Source organism: Diabrotica virgifera, chromosome 4, assembly GCF_917563875.1.
Source record: "Diabrotica virgifera virgifera chromosome 4, PGI_DIABVI_V3a".
NCBI lineage: Eukaryota > Metazoa > Arthropoda > Insecta > Coleoptera > Chrysomelidae > Diabrotica > Diabrotica virgifera.
The window spans coordinates 198,081,134-198,101,328 of record NC_065446.1 but is presented as its reverse complement, the minus strand read 5'-3'; positions in this window follow the sequence as shown (position 1 = coordinate 198,101,328).

The window sequence follows — 20,195 nt, the reverse complement described above, 5'->3', positions numbered from 1 at the left end:
TTGTTTTTCCTTCGTATTGCAGCCGAATATATAAAAATGGTACACACATTTTTATTTTATTTTCTTATTACTCAGTAGAGTAACTATGGTGCATCTTTCAGTTCCTAGCCGGCTGCAGACGGGGGATTTGAATTGCAAAGTTTAGAATTCCTTCCCTATCGTCTTTACTGCAGCATCCATATGACTTGCAAATTGTAGAAGTCTTGGAGGCGTATACATGGGGATGTACCAGTAAGTTTTCAATTTAAAAATCTTTTAGTAATTTTTGATATTTTTCAATATTAATTATTTGCTATTAGGATTGAAAACTTGCTTCGTATTTTTACGGCCAGATGGCGCTAGCCACCCATTACCATCATTTTGGCTGCAATATTTGGGAAAACATTTCGATGCGATTTGATTGGATTAAGGAGAACAGTGCCTACGTTCCTTCTGATGACGCTCCAATAAGAGCAGAAAACTGCAGTTAAAGGGACTGGCTGCACTCCTTATTCTAATTAAAAAGTAAGATTGTTTTTCCTTCGTATTGCAGCCGAATATATAAAAATGGTACACACATTTTTATTTTATTTTCTTATTACTCAGTAGAGTAACTATGGTGCATCTTTCAGTTCCTAGCCGGCTGCGGACGGGGGATTTGAATTGCAAAGTTTAGAATTCCTTCCCTATCGTCTTTACTGCAGCATCCATATGACTTGCAAATTGTAGAAGTCTTGGAGGCGTATACATGGGGATGTACCAGTAAGTTTTCAATTTAAAAATCTTTTAGTAATTTTTGATATTTTTCAATATTAATTATTTGCTATTAGGATTGAAAACTTGCTTCGTATTTTTACGGCCAGATGGCGCTAGCCACCCATTACCATCATTTTGGCTGCAATATTTGGGAAAACATTTCGATGCGATTTGATTGGATTAAGGAGAACAGTGCCTACGTTCCTTCTGATGACGCTCCAATAAGAGCAGAAAACTGCAGTTAAAGGGACTGGCTGCACTCCTTATTCGAATTAAAAAGTAAGATTGTTTTTCCTTCGTATTGCAGCCGAATATATAAAAATGGTACACACATTTTTATTTTATTTTCTTATTACTCAGTAGAGTAACTATGGTGCATCTTTCAGTTCCTAGCCGGCTGCAGACGGGGGATTTGAATTGCAAAGTTTAGAATTCCTTCACTATCGTCTTTACTGCAGCATCCATATGACTTGCAAATTGTAGAAGTCTTGGAGGCGTATACATGGGGATGTACCAGTAAGTTTTCAATTTAAAAATCTTTTAGTAATTTTTGATATTTTTCAATATTAATTATTTGCTATTAGGATTGAAAACTTGCTTCGTATTTTTACGGCCAGATGGCGCTAGCCACCCATTACCATCATTTTGGCTGCAATATTTGGGAAAACATTTCGATGCGATTTGATTGGATTAAGGAGAACAGTGCCTACGTTCCTTCTGATGACGCTCCAATAAGAGCAGAAAACTGCAGTTAAAGGGACTGGCTACACTCCTTATTCTAATTAAAAAGTAAGATTGTTTTTCCTTCGTATTGCAGCCGAATATATAAAAATGGTACACACATTTTTATTTTAGAATACATATTGTATAAATAAATATTTCTTGTAATTCTTAACGAATTTCGAAACATAATATGCCCACAATAATTATTATTAGTTGCTTTGCATTACACTTATAGAAGGCTTTTCTTGTTATGTGTCGTCATATCTACCTTTATTTATAGGCATATTTAATATAAGGCTTTGACAATAAAGACGGTTGGGACACCGTTTCTAATTAACATATTATGTATCTGTTAATTAATTTAGTTCAGTTTTTCAATTTTTAGTTAACGTTATTTTTAAGAAGTGCAAGGTTAAATTAACAATATAAATAAAATACGCATAAAAAAACATGAACATTGGACAAGCACCTGTTTCCGATACATTCACAGTTAGGTCTGGATCCCGCGTATGAAAAAAAGTTGATTAATAGCAAGCTGAAAATTTGTTAAAAGCTTAAGGGTGTCTAGTCGGATAATCTTTGATATATGGAAACACTGTAACAGGGGCAGTTTTAATTGTGGAACAGGTTAAAAATTTGGAACGGTCAGACCACGAAAACGGCACATGTATTTTGTCCGACAGAACAGACTTAAACTCTCCGAACAGAGATTAAACTCTCATGCAAAAATCAGACTCACGGTTCTTAGACATTACTACGGTTGCCTAAATCGACTAACCAATGAACATTAAGGGTGAGATTACGTCACGAGAGTTTACTGTCATTTGAATCGTAATATGATTTTTTTCGAATCCTGAGAAAACCAAGTATTTTAGAAAAATTTAAACGCAGGGTGCAAGATTACATTATTACCGAGAATATCTCTGCTTTTCCCTTACCTTAGAGCCCAGAAGATCAGGCACAGATGGAGTCACAGTTTCAGTTGGTGTGGAAATTCACTTCGGATCTTGATTTCTGATAAAGCTTGAGGTTTTGTCCTTTCAAAAATTTATTAGTTGAACAGCTCTCTGACTTCCATAAATCTCAGGTCCGGGTTTAGTTTTTAGCCGAGGAATGGATTGGTTAGGAGCTATTGCATGTTTTGGTGCAATACAAGAAATGCAGCCCATGACTTAAAAAGTGTGGTATCCGTCGATTGCATGTACGTTAACCCTTTCTGTCCCAACGCTGCATATATATGTTTTTGAAAAAGTGGGTCTGTATTCCCAGCAGCCCTATATATACGTTCAAGGTGTTATGGTCTCAATTTACCAAAGCCGAAAATATGCGTTGCTTATAAAATTTTAGACTCATTGGTGTCCCAATGCGGTAGAAATATGTCCGAAAATGTTAGATTATTGTTCCCAAAGCCTCAAAATGTTGGCACCTAAGACAGGTCATGCGGACCCATTGCCGCTGATATTTGTTCACATATTTTAGATATATGCTTTATTGTAGCACTGGTGGCAACGCTTACAGGTAGCTGCTAGAAGGTGAAGCGTTTGTAGCCACAGAAAAGACCAAAAAAAAAGAAGTGAATCGAGATACATGTGTGCAAGATGCGGAGTCGGTCTTTGCGTAGTGTCATGTTTTGAGGAGTACCACACAAAAGAAAACTTTTAATGTTAATTTACATTACATTATTTTTTTTAAGTTAGTTACATTTTTTCAAGTTGGTTTTGCTCTCTGATTAGTACTTTTGAAAAGAAAACGTTTAAGTTGGTTAAAAAAACTCATTAAAAAACATGTTTTGGTCATTGATTTGTTTATTTATATGCGACGTTCATATAAGCATTATACATATAAGGCAATGGGACTCTAAGCATGAAAAAACCTTTGGGATTAAGGGACCAACTTGCAAGTTAAGGCCTGGCATAGAAAGGGTTAAAATCAGCATTTTCGTACACCTGCTGCGGATCGCCTGCGATTGCTGACACTTCCAGATAAGCAACGCGCTTGCTCAAAGTCTTGTAGCGGCAATAAGGCCCAGATAGTTGCTCTCACCATTCCTTGCAGGGTTGACCGTTTTCTCTACAAAAAGTACAGCTCAAGAAAATAGGTTGATGTAGTTTTCTCTTTGGGGTTTTGTTCATCCTATACAGAAGCTGTTCACCTGGAAGTGTCAGTATTCGCAGGCGATCCGCAGAAAATTGACCTGCCGTGCTTTACACAGCAGGTGTACGATAACACTGATTTTAACGTACATACAATTGACGAATACCACACTGTTCACGTCATATGTGGCATTTCTTGTATTGCACCAAAACATGCAGTAGCTCCTAAGCAATCCATTCCTCGGATAAAAAAGAAACCCGCGCCTGGGGTTTATGGAAGTCAGGGTGCTGTTCAACTAATTCATTTTAATAGGACAAAAGATAACAGATCCGAAGGAAATGTTCACACCAACTGAAACTGTGACTCCATCTCTGCCTGATCTTTTGCGGCTCTAAGGGAAAAGCAGAGACATTCGCGGCCTCTTAGGACGGAAGGACTCATGGAAGCTGTCACAAGAGACATACCATACCTATGAACTAACATTTATTATTTGTACAGAAAACTAGGAGAAATTTATCAAATGACAGCATTCTAATAAAAAATAAAGTTTTGGAATGTAAAAAGTGGGTTTTGCCGAGACCGTTAAAAATTGGCAATTTTCAACTGATACGTTAGACCGAACAGTTCGTCTGAAAAAAAAAGTAATTAGTGATGTTTGTAGATAATTTTAAGTACTTTAATTTCTGTTAACAGACCATTTACTAAAAGTTAATAGTTTTCGATATTTGAGCAAAAAAGCGGAAAAAAGCTGAAATTTTTCGCATTTTTCGCGATTTTTTCAATGTTCCTGCAAGAAATTTTGTCCGCAAACCTCATACCTATTCGGATTCAGCAGCCCAAAATCCATATATAATGAAAGAAATCAGAACTTTCCCAGTCAAAACACAATTTTATTGAATCATATACGCTAAATCGATTGTGACTAGTCGTGATAGCTTAAACCAGGTTCCGACTTTGTTATTAATAAATTATTGCAAAAATAACGGTTTATAGTACGTTTACTCACGGTTTTTGCTCTACTAGGAGTCATCTAAAAAACCACTTGGAATGACATGAAATATGGCATGCACGTAGCTAACATGTCAAACAAAACAAATGATATTGTGCCGATGTGTGCTTTTACCCTGGTGGTGAGTTTCACCCCGTTTCGGGGTGAAAGAAGAAACCTTTAAAATAGTCCGGAATTGGATAAACTGATTAATTCTAAGCAACGTTTGTTCTATACAGTTTTTTCACTATGTCAATAATTTTCGAGTTATTTGCGAGTGAATATGTTCATTTTTCAACAAAAAAACCAAATATGTAACTCCAAAAGTATTGACTTGGTGAAAAAACTGTATGGAACAAAAGTTGCTTAGAATTAATCAGTTTATCCACTTCCGGACTTATTTAAAAGGTTTCTTTTTTCACCCCCGAAAAGGCGTCACACTCACCCCCAGGGTAAAAGCAGACATCGGCACAATATCACTTGTTTTATCTGACATGTTAGCCTAGTGTATGAAAAATTTCATGTCAATCCAAGTGGTTTTTTAAAATTTATAGCAAAAACCGTGAGTGAACGTACTATAAACCGTTATTTTTGCAATAATTTATTAATAACAAAGTCGAAACGTGGTTTAAGCTATCACGGCTATGACGATTCAGCGTATAAAAATACTATGAAGAAGACTACAAACTTGCTGTAGATAGCGCATTTCGAGCTTTTCGGCGAATAAACTATTATTTTGTTATTAACAAAATAAGAACATATTTTGAGTACCTAATCGCGACTAGTCGCATTCGATTTAGCGACCAAAAATACACCAGAGAAGACCTTAACACTATCAGTTTATTGAACAGAAAATATATCAAAAACTAAATTTATGGTCATCAGCAACAATAAAATTAGAGGCGCCCAACTGGTTATCAAGAATACACCAGGGGACTGAGTAAATATACCAGTATACAGTATAGTATACCTATCTTGGAACAATAGTAAACGAACAATGGGACCACTCACAAGAAATAAAATGTAAAATAGAGAAGGCTCGGAATGCATTAAATAACATGGCAAAACTCTTTAAAATCCACAACCTTAAACTGGAGATAAAAGTAAGGCTCCTATGATGTTATATCTTTTTAATATTATACTACTGAGTTGAATCCTGGACACTCACTAAAGCGATGGAGAAAAAACTTGAAACCTTCGAGATGTGACTATACAGACGAATCATAAGGATATCATGGACGGACAAGATAACCAATGAGACCGTATTACGAAGAATGGGAAAAGAAAGAGAGGTGATGTACACCATTAAAAGTAGAAAGTTAGTATATATCGTTAAAAAGTCCGAAAGTTAGTATAACCGTTGATTGAGGTATTGGATATAACACATAATGAGAAACGGCACCAAATAGAGATTACTGAGGGTAATACTTCAAGGCAAAGTATTCGGAAGCGAGAAATTGGAAGAAGAAGAATATGATGGTTAAAGAACCTGAGGAAATGGTTCTCCACAACAACTAATCTATTTAAAGCATCAGTTAATAAAATCATTAAAGCCAGAATTATCGCCAATATTCTAAACGAATAGGCACCAAAAGAAGAAGAAGATTTGTTTCTATAATCTAAGTTTAAATTCATTATTGTGAAAGATGTACATATTGTATAGGTAAATATTTCCAAAGCAAAGTGGTTCTGGCACATCTGGTTTTATTTTAATTCTAAAGCGAGCCTCAGCCCTGCAATAAATCACCGACCAGCACTACCCTTCATATAGATAACGGTATTTAAGAAAGATGTTTGCTAGGATATAGTCGAGTATGTATTGTGGCCGCGTTAGGTAAATTATTCCAATTCGAAATTTTTGCACAAACTTACTCAAAAAGAGGTCCTTGTAACAAATCCACAGGGTGAGAGGCTGTACCATAATCGAAAAATTGTTTAAACAATAATTTTTGTTAAACAAATTCACAAAAATAATTTTTTAGATCATTTGGGTCATTCTGAGCAAAAAAGTATAGTTTTGGATCCCGCGTACCTAAAAAAAGTTGATTAATAGCAAGCTGAAATTTGATCATAGCTTAAGAGTGTCTAGTCGGACAAACTTTGATGTATGGGAACACTGGAACAGGGGAAGTTTTAATCGTGGAACAGGTTAAAAATTTGGAGCGTCAGACTACGAAAACATCCCATCTATTTTGTCGGACAGAACTTCCAATTGATTTGTTACCCTTTTATTAAACTCTCATGCAAATATCAGACTGCTATTTATCACCAACTGGGCATTTTAATAAGTCCAACACGTAGAATATGTCAAATAACAGGAATTACGTTGGTGATAAATAGCAGTCTGATTTTTGCATTAGAGTTCAATGAAAACGTAACAAATCAATTGGAAGTTCTATCCGACAAAATACAGTTTTCGTAGTCTGACGGTCCAAATCTTTAACCTGAACCACTATTAAAACTTCTCCTGTTCCAATTACCTGACTAGACACCGTTAAGCTATTCACACATTTTCAGCTTGCTATTAATCAACTTTTTTTGGTACGCGGGATCCAGACGAGTTAAAATTGATTATCCGCGATTTAAAATTTGAAAAATGCGAAAATGGCCATTTCCAAGGTTTATTAATAACTCGGTTAAATATAATTATTATGAAAGTCAGAAAGTGACCTGATCAAAGTTTAAAGCCCCGTCTACAAGATCATAAAGAAATTTTTGTCATTATGTTATTACTAAGCTGTCATTTTTAATTATTAACAATGGGCGCTAAGCGCATATTAGGCGGCTTTCAATGGTGATTGCGAAAGAGATGAATTCTTTCCAGTCCAGCCGTCCAATGGAGCATCTCACTCGCACTCACATTGACGGCCGCCTCAATACACGCTTAAAGCTCATTGTCGATAATTAAAAATAACATCTTAGTAATGAAATAATGACAAACATTTCTTCAGGATCTTGTAGAGGGGACTTTAATCTTTGGGTAATTTGGTCAGTTTCTGACTTTCATAATGATTACTTTTAAACGAGTTATTAACCCTTGAAAATGGTTATTTTAGCTTTTTCAAATTTTAAATCGCGTGTAACTCAATAACAATCAATTTTAGAGAAAAATAACAAGATACCTTTTTTGCTGAGAATGACCCAAAGAATCTAAAAAAAAATTGTTCGAAGTGAAAAAAAATATTTTTGTGAATTTGTTTAAAAAAAATTTTTAAACAATTTTCCAACCGCGGTACCGCCCGGTACCCTGTGGATTTGTTATAAGGATCTCTTTTTGAGTAAATTTGTGCAAAATAATCGAAAAGGAATAATTTACATAACGGAGACGACTATACAGCTCGGACTAATAAATATTTTCGATTCGGAATATTTCCAAAACATTTAGAACTGGCAACGCTGTCGATTGTGGCGTTTTGTGGTCAAATCCAAAAATAATACAAGTAAAATTTTATACAAATTTCTTTATCGTTCTAAGGGTTAGAGATTCACATATCTGCTCACTAGATGGCTTTTGGCCTGCCATCTATGAGGCGAATATAGCAGAGGTCTCGTTTTCTTTCGTAACATGAGATATCTTCTCCAATACCTCAATCAACGCTATTACAGAAAAAATATTGTTATATGGTCCGTTGTCAATTTCAGCTGCGCTTAGACCTCTAGCGTTTATTAGGCGCTGTAAAAATTGGTCTATTGTAGATAATATTTTGCTATATGGTTCAAATATTGCTTTTAAAATGAAGACATAAATATTAACTATGAAAAACTCGTAATTATTATCCTTGCAGTACATATAGACGTTGTTCAAGTAACTATGATAACCTCGTATATCTTGATATACGTGTTTTTCATAGATAGTTATGCTGTGTTCATGATTATTTACGAGGTTTTCATTTTTAATATCCTAGTGGACACCACCAAATACTAGGTTAATAAAGTATAAATCTTTTGAATTAAGATTAATAAAATGTTTCTACTTGCATGACAACTTATCATTGCTCACAAAAAATACTTCTCCAAGTCAAAACTCTCAAACAAACACTCCAAATTAAGTACCACATTCTTGATTATATACGTGGTATTCACACTAAATCAAGAAATCACCTGATATACGTGTTTTCTTTTTATGGCTCTAGAAAAGAGCAGGGTGTATTTGGATTTTTTTTAACAGCTGTAAACCGTGAGAGACACAGTTTTCAAACTAAAACCACAAAAATGTCATTTTCGAAAAAAATTGAGATACGAAGTTTTCACACTAAGCCATCGATATCTATTTTTTTAAACTCTACTGGCAAAAGAGGATATATGTGGTATATGCTACTATGTTAACATACAAACTTCATAAAAATGGCGTCCCAATTCCAATGGTAAAATAGTATAACATTTCATATACTGTTTAACCATAGTATGCAGATAGGAATTTTTATCTCCTCCGACGGTGTATATCGATACGTCTTTTATATACTCTTTTGGTATAACAGTAAATAAGGTAAAACAGTATATATGTCACTTTTCAAGAACATTTGAAAAAAATACACTTATTTCCTGTTGCAGTAGTTGCACTAAGTCAAATCTACTGGAGTTCCTTTTTGTAGAAACTTCTCTTTTTCTCATCTTAATTTCGCCGTGATTTTGTACCACGAGTTTTTAGTTCGTAATCTAAACTAGGAGCAAGTAGTTACTTATTTTGCTTTTTAGAGAGTTAATTCGACTACAGTAAGTTTTCTGCCTATTACCTGGCCACGTTCTTTGTATTTACGAGCCATAAATTATCGAGAATGCACTTTGATGGACAATGTCTGCATGCACTCAGGTGCCTCACATTCTGTGTTTTCCCAAATTGGCAAAGAGCGTCGTTTTTGTCTTTATACCCCATTTAATAATGTAGTTTTACAGGGGTAACGCCGGTACGTATTTGGTTGATTATCCGCTAGGATGTTCAATCCAGGTTCATTCCATTAGATGGTTCTGAGTAATGGGGGAACAGTTCGGGAGGTTCGACATGAGGGTTACTCATAAACCTTTTCCTTGGTTTAAGCCGGCTTGTTCCTAGCGGTTCATCAAATTCGTATAATTGCTACCTTCTATCGAAAGTTTGCCCGAACTTCCCCATATATTGCGATACGTATCTATGATCTTATACAGTGGAGATAGACGGAATCAGCCTGAGTTCAGATTTCCAGTTTGCACCCCATTTGCTCCCTACAACTTTTCCAAGAAAGCTGTTTCTCGTAGTAGCCTTTTATTTAGTATTCTGACAATGGAATTTATATGTTAGTGATCGATCTGGTATGAGTCCAAGGTATTTGGGCCTATTATTATATTCTAAATGTTGTCCCTCCAAAGACACATTTCGTTTTAAATGCACCAAATGGTTGTAGGGACGGAATGCACATACTTGGGTTCTAGTAGGGTTTGGCTTTAAGGAGTTTTCTTTGTAGTACGTTGACATCATGTTCAACGCCTCTTCCATTGTAACTCTATTTGTGTGAGGATTTTCCCTTTGAGGGTGATACCAAGGTCGTCAGCATAAACAAAACTCTCAGTTTGGTAATGCATTAACTAATCGTTGGTGTAAATATAAAGCAGGAACAGCGCCAGAACGCTTTCTTGAGAAAATTTATTTTTTCTTATTTCTCTTTCTGTTCTTCTTTTCGTTTAGCATAAAGTAGAAACGTCTATTACACAAGAACTATCTAATGATTTTACCGGGTCATAGTCAAGCGTAGTGTTATAGATCACAGTTAGCTCAGAACCAATTAACAAGTTAGCTGGTTTATTGTATCATATACCGCTGTGAGGTCTATAAAAGCTACCCTCACTATCTCTTTCTGCTTAAATCCCTTCTTTATGTACCCTATTAAGTTCACTACTTGGCCTGTGCAAGATTTACTTGGCTTGATACCTGCTTGTTGTGAAATTAATTTTTGCATTTTATTTTTCCTCGGTGTGCATGTGGTTCAAAATAAGCCGTTCATGTAATTTATATAGATGGAATAGTAGATATATCGGACGGTAGCTACTCTGTAGTTTAGGATCTTTCCAGGATTTCAGAAGAGCTACTACTTTTGACTTGCGCCACAGTTTTGGTAGCTGGTAGCTAGACCGACAGATGTGAAATATATAGAGCAGCCATTGTATCGCCTTTGAGTGGAAGTGCTTTTTCTGTTCTATAAGGATTTCATCCACTCCTGGTCATTTTCCATTTTTCATGATGTCAATGCCAATTTTTAGCACTTTAGTGATAAATGCGTTTCGAAAGAGTTATTACCTGTTCCTTAGTTCTTTGTATCTTTAGTGCTTTGCAACGATGGTTTGCTTTGCCACTGAGAGGCAGTTGGTGTGCTATCTAATTTGGTGTTATTGCACATAACTGTGTAACCTTTGTGGGATTACCTTTGAGTTTTTTAAATTATATTTATTTTAGTTAAAACCTCACCCCGCCGTTTTTGTCTTTGCCACAATTTCGCTAAATAATTTTTTACCATAGTCTTCGGAATATTTTGTCTTTGGTTTCGCCATTCATCCCAGATATTTAATGTCGATGACATCCTTTAGGTGTGTATTTGAGTGAAGTTAATTTTACAAGTTTGATGAAGGCATCAAACAAGGCCACCACAACGAGGATAACCTAGAGCGAATGGCACAAACTTTCAATACAGTGGCGAAGAACTATAACATGAAAATATCAACAGCTAAGACAAAATCCCTGGTAGTGTCAAGGGAACCCATAAGCTGCAAATTAGTAATTAACAATGAACTAATTGAACAAGTCTCGAGATTCCAATATCTGGAAGTCGAAATATGTAGTTATGGAGATGTTAAGGAGAGCGTCCGAAAGCAAGCAAATAAGTCCAATTACGTGTCAGGATGTCTGAGATGTCATCTGGAGAAGCAAAGATATGAGGCTGGAAGGGAAAGTACGCATATACGAATCATGTGTAAGACCGATCATGACGCACGCGATATAAACAAAATGTGCACAGCAGAAACCAAGAGGATACTGAAAACATCAGAAATGAGAACGTTGAGGTCAACAACTGGGAAACACTGAGAGACGGAATACCAAACGACAGAATAAGAGATCTCTGTAACATATATAACATATATATAGTACGGTGGGGAAGACAGAGACGATGAGAGTGGAATCAGCATCTGACGAGAATGGACAGCGAGAGAACAGCCCGTATAGCCAGGGATTCGAAGCCAACAGGCAAGAGATCTATAGGAAGACCATTTAAAAGTTGGCAAGATAGCTGGCAGTCAACATCACAGCTACGAATACAAGCTCAAAATCGGTTAAGAACAGACCAAGAGGCCTAATATAAGAAGATGAAGGCATCATAATTTTTGGGAATCGGGGTTATGTTTTCCACTTTTCTTTTTAATTCATCAGTATATTTTTTCCAGTTAACTTTTTTTGAAATCGATGGTAAGACGCTATGGGATAGAGCTAGAAGTGCAGATATACGACGAAGATGCAAGGTGGACAACATTAATGACTGGGTGAAAAACAAAAGAGTAGAATGAACCGACCACATAAGTCGAATGACAACAAATAGAGTAGTAAGGACGGCAAGAGACGGTTCCCCAATAGAAATACGATCAGTGGGAAGACCAAGAAAACGATGGAATGACAACTTACTGGAGGCGTATTGAGAAACAGACAGAGTTATGTCTCCACAAAAAGAAGAAGAAGAAGCTTTTTTGAAATTAAACCTTTGTTTGAAAGGTATTTTGGGGGTTTTATAGCGGTGTATATGGTTATTTCCACGGGCCTATGTTGTGAATTTGATATAGGCTTATACACACACCTTTCTAACGCAACGTTCCTCTAAAAACATGCTGATGAAAGTTAGGTCCAAGTTGTAGCCTTTTTCCCATGTTTTACTTTGGAACGGATAGGACCGTTTTATGTTGTGCGGTGCCATGTTCTCACAAGAAATAAAATGTAGAATAGAGAAGGCTAGGAGCGCATTCAATAACATGGCCAAACTCTTTAAAAGCCACAACCTTAATCTGGAGATAAAAATAAGGCTCCTACGATGTTATATCTTCTCAATATTGTATTACGGAGCTGAATCCTGGACACTCACTGAAGCAATGGAGAAAAAAACTTGAAGCCTTCGAAATGTGGCTATACAGGCGAATCCTAAGGATATCATGGACGGGCAAGATAACCAACGAGACTGTATTGCGAAGAATAGAGAAAGAAAGAGAGGTGATGTATAGCATTAAAAGGAGAAAGTTAGAAGAGAAACGGCACTAATACAGATTACTGAAGGTAATCCTTCAAGGTAAAGTATTCGGAAAGCGAGGAATTGGGAGAAGAAGAATATTATGGTTAAAGAATCTGAGGAAACGGTTCTCCACAACAACAACTAATACATTTAAAGCATGAGTTAATAAAATAATTATAGCCAGAATGATCGCCAATATTCGAAACGAATAGGCACTAAAAGAAGAAGAAGTGCCAGGTTGTTTTATTCAGCCCGAGATTCCACAATTTTTGGTCCATTGAAATAATATAGCCTCAATAAACAATAACTATTAGAATCCCTGAGAATGAATCTGGTTGTTTTAGAAGCCAAATGTTCTGGACGGGAGAAAACAAAATCTCTCCGGAGTGGTTTATAAACAGATATCACTGTGCAGGCCCAAGCTACTATTTCAACCCCGACGGTCAGAAGTTCAATATCGTTGTAGCATACTTTTTCAGGTGATGTTACAGCAATATCTCTCCTCACTACGATGAAGCTTCCATGTTTCGCACTTGGTTATAATGTTAAGCTGCATTCTCTCAACGTTTGGTCTATGTGCTGGTATGCCACGATTAGTATATTGTAGATATGCACAATATATCATACATTCATGGGTTTTACAGATTTTATACAACTTTCAGTTTATCATAAGTAATACCCTTGGTGTCTATGGTCATCATTGTCAATGAAGAAGAGCCGTTGATTCTCGTTTGTTTGTTCGGATTCAATTATGGAAGGATTGGCCGCGTTCCAGAGAGCGCCAATGTCATTTTTATCCTCTTTTTATAACATCACTTGCGTGGAAGCTCCTATCGTGCTCCCATCTGGAAGCAAGTGATAAATAATGCAAATTGTGATGTAGTAAATTTTTTTAAACGTTTATTCAGCAATGTGTTAGTTATAAAAATTCTAACAATAAGCGCCTTTGGGGTTTGAAGTAAAAAAAGTTGACGTTAGAGAGGTCAGCCCAATGACTGGACCTCTAGTATGGAACAAACATGACATTCCGATAAAATGCTACATACAAATATACATTTTACACTAACAAACAATACATATATGGGTGGTTCGCCAAAATAAGCGGCATATTGTGTAACTTGCTTTTTTCTTAAGTCCTTTACATACTGTGTTTCAAATTATGTTGCCAAAGTTAAGTTATACAATAGATGAATGCAGTCCACTTAACATTAATTTTAAAAAAAGTATTTTTACAAGCATTTTATGCAATTTTAATGTCAAAATATCAACTCCGAGGCTGTAACCCACCTTGTTTTTTGATCTGTTTTATAGTATTACACACTGAAAAGTTACAAAAGTGCATATTATTTTATCAATATTTAATTAAAAATCCAATGTAATTTAAAACTGTCAAACTAATAACTTTCATTTTTAAAAATTAAGTCATAAAAATCTACTACTAAAAACTGAAACCAACTTTCTGCATCAACAAAGAGGCTTCATGAAAATATATGAAAATTTAGGCCAAACTGCACTATAATGTATGGGAGGCAGCTTGACAACAGAGGAACGCTTCAGTCTAACCCAAATTGTGGAAGAAATTGGACGAATATGATATCGTTAAGCGATAGAAAAATTTTCAAGTTGTCTTAAACTAAGCGTATGTTTTTATACAGTCAAAACCGAAGCCTTCGTAAAAACTTAATTTTGCTAATTTTTTTAATATGTTTTTCTTATAAGTGTGCGCTTTAAAGTTTTTTGACACCCTATAAATAAAGCAGAATTATTTTTAATATTTGTAGAAAGTAGAATTAAAAATGTGTGAAATCATCAACACCGAAGCCATCAACTCCGAAGCCCAGTCGTGTCTCGAAGTTGACGACCGTGCCTCAGAGTTGTTGAAAGTGTGTGAAAGTATATGAAAGTTGTTGAATTTGGTCATTCTTAAACTAAAAAAATACAATCTAAATTTAGTCTGATATAGGAAAAGGGTTACTGGGTAAGCTCTCAAGATGTTTCGGTCAGTTTGGTGATATTATCTTCTTTTTATAGAAAATGGCTCGGATACACTGGAGTACGACGGAAAAATGAAGGCGAAAATCCCCAAAAATCGTTAAATAAAGATTTTATGAAAGAAAGTAATATTTTCTGCAGCTATGCTTATTTCTGTAAGAATATACCATTTTGGGTAGTCTTCTCTAATATTGATAAAAGAGACATCTGCCTATATATGCACATTATGTGAAAACATGGAGCTCATATGTGGAAGCGGATAACAAATCATTATGTTGCGCAGAAAATACAAAAGAATGTATAGAAAGGAAATGCCAAGATTGTGTTTAAAAGCAGATTAGATTTTTAAAGTTTAATGGAGAAGACAAGGCTACATATTGGAAAGTTTTGTCAACACGAAGGCCGGTCTAAATCAACTCCGACGCAATTGATATTTTACCTATTTTTCATGTTTTTCTGTAGTAGTTTATATCAAAATGAAAGTGTTTTGTATAGTTTTATTACATACTAATAATTTTTACGACCATAAATTTCAATTAAAAGAGAATTACGTCAACACCGTAGACACTTAGTCAACTCCGAAGTCACATTTCCATTTTTCGGACAATATTTATAATTAAGAATTTATATTAAGAATGATCTCTGCTGGACTCATGTATAAAACTTATTTATAAATAAGGTCCAGTGGATTTTTACGTTTTAGTCTGTGAGTTTGTTGACTATTATCAAGCAAGTTTATTGCCAGGGCATTTGGATGGCTTTCTAGGCGTTTTATGTACCGAACACTGTGTAAGGAATGTTGAAGGGTTGGTATACAATTAACCCTTATAGTCCTTATTTAAATAATTACTGCTTCATCTGCTACAACATACTTTATTTACAAGTCTTTGAAGTGTATTATAAACAATAACATTGTATCAGCCAAACCATGTCGCAACTCTACGTACAGTAATATAATTCTAACGATAACGATGATCCGTATCATCGGGCGTTCACTTATATACATGATGAACTCCCGCAACCTCACGCTCGGCCTTGGTCAAGGGCGAACGATGAATGATATATGTTTTTCTTTGAATAACACATCTTTTGTACAGGGTGATATTATAATACCACACCTCCCCGTTTTGTTAAAATTACATATTTTTAAAATGTGATGCTCCTCTTTCCCTTTTACAAAAATGTTTATGGTTACCTAATACTATTTTGAAAAATTAAATTTCCTAACTATGCTAACTAACTGTAACATGGTACATTTCAGATCAATCAATTTTTCCCTAAACATGTATATCCTTTTTCTTATTTTACACAAAAGTTCATATTTTCCCTATACTAAAACTGGTATTTTATAACCTATTACTAGTTCACGTACTTTCACGTCGTGTCTTTTCGTCCTTTTTTTTTTCGTTCACTAATTCACTTCATCAAAACAGTGTCCACAGTGAATGAAATTGATCCTAACTTTTAAATAGTCTTTTAGTGCCTATAAGCCGTAACTAATCTAATTGTAATAAAATCTCGACTTTAATACTTCCTAAGCTAAGCTAAATATTACCTAAACTTCTATTAAATGGTATATAAAAAAAGAATTTAACGTTACTTTACTATTTCATCTTATTATTTCAGTCTTATTTTGATTTATTTATATACGCCTTACTAACTTTAAAATATTGTACCTATAATAGAAATGTAATCTCTCTAAAACTTTTAATATGTGTCTCTAAAAAAACTTCTAATAACTCTCTTGTAGCTAAAATAAATATTTAATCTCTCTAAGAACTTCACTTTTTGTGTCCCTTTGCTTACTATCTACTAACACTATTGTAAGATATTGTCTATCCTTAATTCAAACACTTCCATTTTCCGCGAAAATTTAACCTGAATTCATTATATACATTTAAAAATAAGTTATTTATAGTTTACGTTACTTTAGAGAAAAAAAAATTTACAACTTTAATTCTTAACCACAATTCAATGATTAGCTACTTATTTGATTAGTATATTATTCTTAATTCTGCTTGTTTATTTTGACATTTCTTACAAATTTTATGTCTCTTCTTTCATTTTTCCCACATATTTTAATAAAATTCTCTTTTTTCCTTTCTTTTCTTCTTGTCTGGTACTACAACTCATATAATTCATTTTTCTTCATATAATAGCACTTCTACAGTGTACATAATTCATCTTCATATACATATTTCATGTAACAATCATATACCATTTATCTCATATATCATTTCATATAACATCATAATCATCACTTCATATACTAGCTCCGATACCTTCGTTTTACCTTAATAAAAGAGGTTTCACTCGGATGTCTTAGTTCTCCGCCAATATTAACCCGAATTTTCGCCCTGATCTGTACGCACCATTAAGGTGGTATAGTTAACTCAAAACACGAAATAGGTATTTTATGCGGTTCAAATTCTTCTAAAAATATCACAACCTCAATCCCTTGCTTTGAGGCCGTTGTTTATTCACGAATAATCATGAATAAAATAGGTACTCTCACAACACAGAGTGGGTCTCTAATAAGCTTTCAAGCTTCTATAAATCACTTAGTACCTTCCCAATTTGACAAGAGCAGTGGGTTTCTTATTGTCTCTAGTTGCCTCATAATATTTAGCTTATAATATTGTTAGTTCTTCTTCTTATCTATATAGTTCTTCTCCAAATTCCTTATCTCGACGCATCAGGTCGGTTCGTTAAAAATATATATCTTACTTATAGCAATGTTTATCGTATGTCATCACTAATCATTATTTATTAAAAAAATCATTTATATATATATCATTTATCACACAAAAATTATTAATTCAGGTTCATATCATACAAAATTTAACACAAAATCGATGAAAATTTACTAAATATACTCAATAAATATCAATATGTAATAAGATAACTGGCTAATAAAAATTCAAGAATAGTATACATATTCGACAAAAATTCAATAAAAATTCAAAAATAGCCTATGCAAAAGTTAGATAAAAATATTCAAAATCAGTGCAAATCTCAAAATTCGATAGAATTTTTTTTGGAAAAAATTCGATATTCCATACAATATTTAAAAATAACCGTACTAGAAATAGAAATCGGATAGAGATTTTTCAAATAAATTCGATAAAATTTAAAATTCAATAATAGCATATATAATAAACTTCGATAAAAATATTCAATTCAAAAATCACTTCATGTTTCAAAATTCATAAATATTCTTAAAAAAAAATCGATACTTCATAAATTATTCAAAAATCAGAAAAGATAAATATTTAATGTTCAATAATAATATAAAACGAGGGAAGCATTTTTAATAAAGATAGACATTCTTACTTACATTTTATTTCCACTTTGTCTTTTCACTGGGTTCTCTGCATCTTCGTCCTGGTCCATCTTCGCCGTCTGTGTTTCCAATTTTTGTCGCCCATTGTCAGAAGATTCTCCCAATTAATTTACAGGAGCGCCATGTAAGGAATGTTGAAGGGTTGGTATACAATTAACCCTTATAGTCCTTATTTAAATAATTACTGCTTCATCTGCTACAACATACTTTATTTACAAGTCTTTGAAGTGTATTATAAACAATAACATTGTATCAGCCAAACCATGTCGCAACTCTACGTACAGTAATATAATTCTAACGATAACGATGATCCGTATCATCGGGCGTTCACTTATATACATGATGAACTCCCGCAACCTCACGCTCGGCCTTGGTCAAGGGCGAACACGATGAATGATATATGTTTTTCTTTGAATAACACATCTTTTGTACAGGGTGATATTATAATACCACAACTGCACTGAACTATCACTTCACTGATCGTAGGTACTTCTAGATCACAATAAATGTCTTTGTTTGACACGAACCATGGGGCGTCTATTATAGAGCGTAACACTTTGGATTGTAATCTTTCCATTATGGATATGTTGGATTTTGCTGCTGTACCCCATAGCTGGATCCCATAGGTCCAGACCGGTTTGAGTATTGTATTGTATACCAACAGTTTGTTACGTATAGACAACTTCGATGTTCTGCCCAGTATCCAATAATGTTTACGAAATTTTAAATTTGACAGTTGGCGCTTTTTCCATATACAGTGCGGTGGAATAAGTGTTGCCCCCCCTGTTAACTTGTTTATTTTAAGAATATAAGCAAAACGCTCAGACGGGTCGATTTTTAGACTAACCATAGTATATTATAGCATCAACGTTTCGAACTTTACTCGATCCCTCTTCAGGTGACAGGTATAACTTTGATTTTTTTAAATGGTAAAGTACATCATGTGACACCTCATTTAACAGCTTTTAAAATACTAATTTCAAAAATATATAATACTTTAATCCTTTTTGAGACCGCAGGCCCAAAATATTGGTCGAACTTTTTTTAAACGCATTTATTTTTTTCGAATTCTGAGAAAACTAATAAGTATTTTTGAAAAATTTAAACGCAGAATGAAAGATTAGATTATTACCGAGGGCTGACAGTCCCTTAGAATAAACAAAAAGTTTCTTTTGAATGATATATTTAAAATTAAAAATCACACTAAATTTTCTCTTTTTCCCATCACTGTGACTTATTAAAATAAACATTATAGGAGTTCTCAGGGACTTTGGACCATCGAGAATACTGTAATATTTCACTCTCCGTTTAAATTTTTCAAAAATATTTATTGGTTTTTTTTAGAAAGAATTCGATCGAAATTTTTCGCCTACGCTCTAAAACATGATTAAAGTGTTATACATTTTTGAACTCAATATTTTAAGAGCTTTTAAATGAGGTGTCACATGATGTACTTTCCCATTTAAAAAAATCGAAGTTATGGCTGTCACCTGAAGAGGGATCGTGTAAAGTTCTAAACGTTGATGCTATAATATACTATGGTTAGTTTAAAAATCGACCTGTCCGAGCGTTTTGCTTGTATTCTTAAAATAAACAAGTTAACAGGGGGGGCAACACTTATTCCACCGCACTGTATGTGTTCTCCATGTCAAAGTTTTGTCCGGGTGCATACCAAGGTATTTAACGCTCTCGGCTTGTGGAATTGCTTTGTTATTTATTTCTATATTAGGCGATATTTTACGACATTTTGTAAATATGATATGTTGTGATTTTGATTCATTGCTCTTTATTTGCCATTTCTTTGTCCACCTTTCAATGTTCCTAATATGCGTTTGAAGAGATTCGGTAGCCGTTGCGGGATTTTAATTTGCGACTAATATAGCTGTGTCATCTGCGAATGTTGTAGTCGTTACATTTTCGTTTGTTGGTATGTCGTGTGTTAATATTAGATATAACATAGGACCCAGAACACTACCTTGAGGGACTCCAGATCGTATAGGGTAGATTTTTTATGTATCTGCTTCATGCTTGACACGGTAGTACCTTTCTTCTAAATATGATTTTAGTATAGTAAACATTGAAT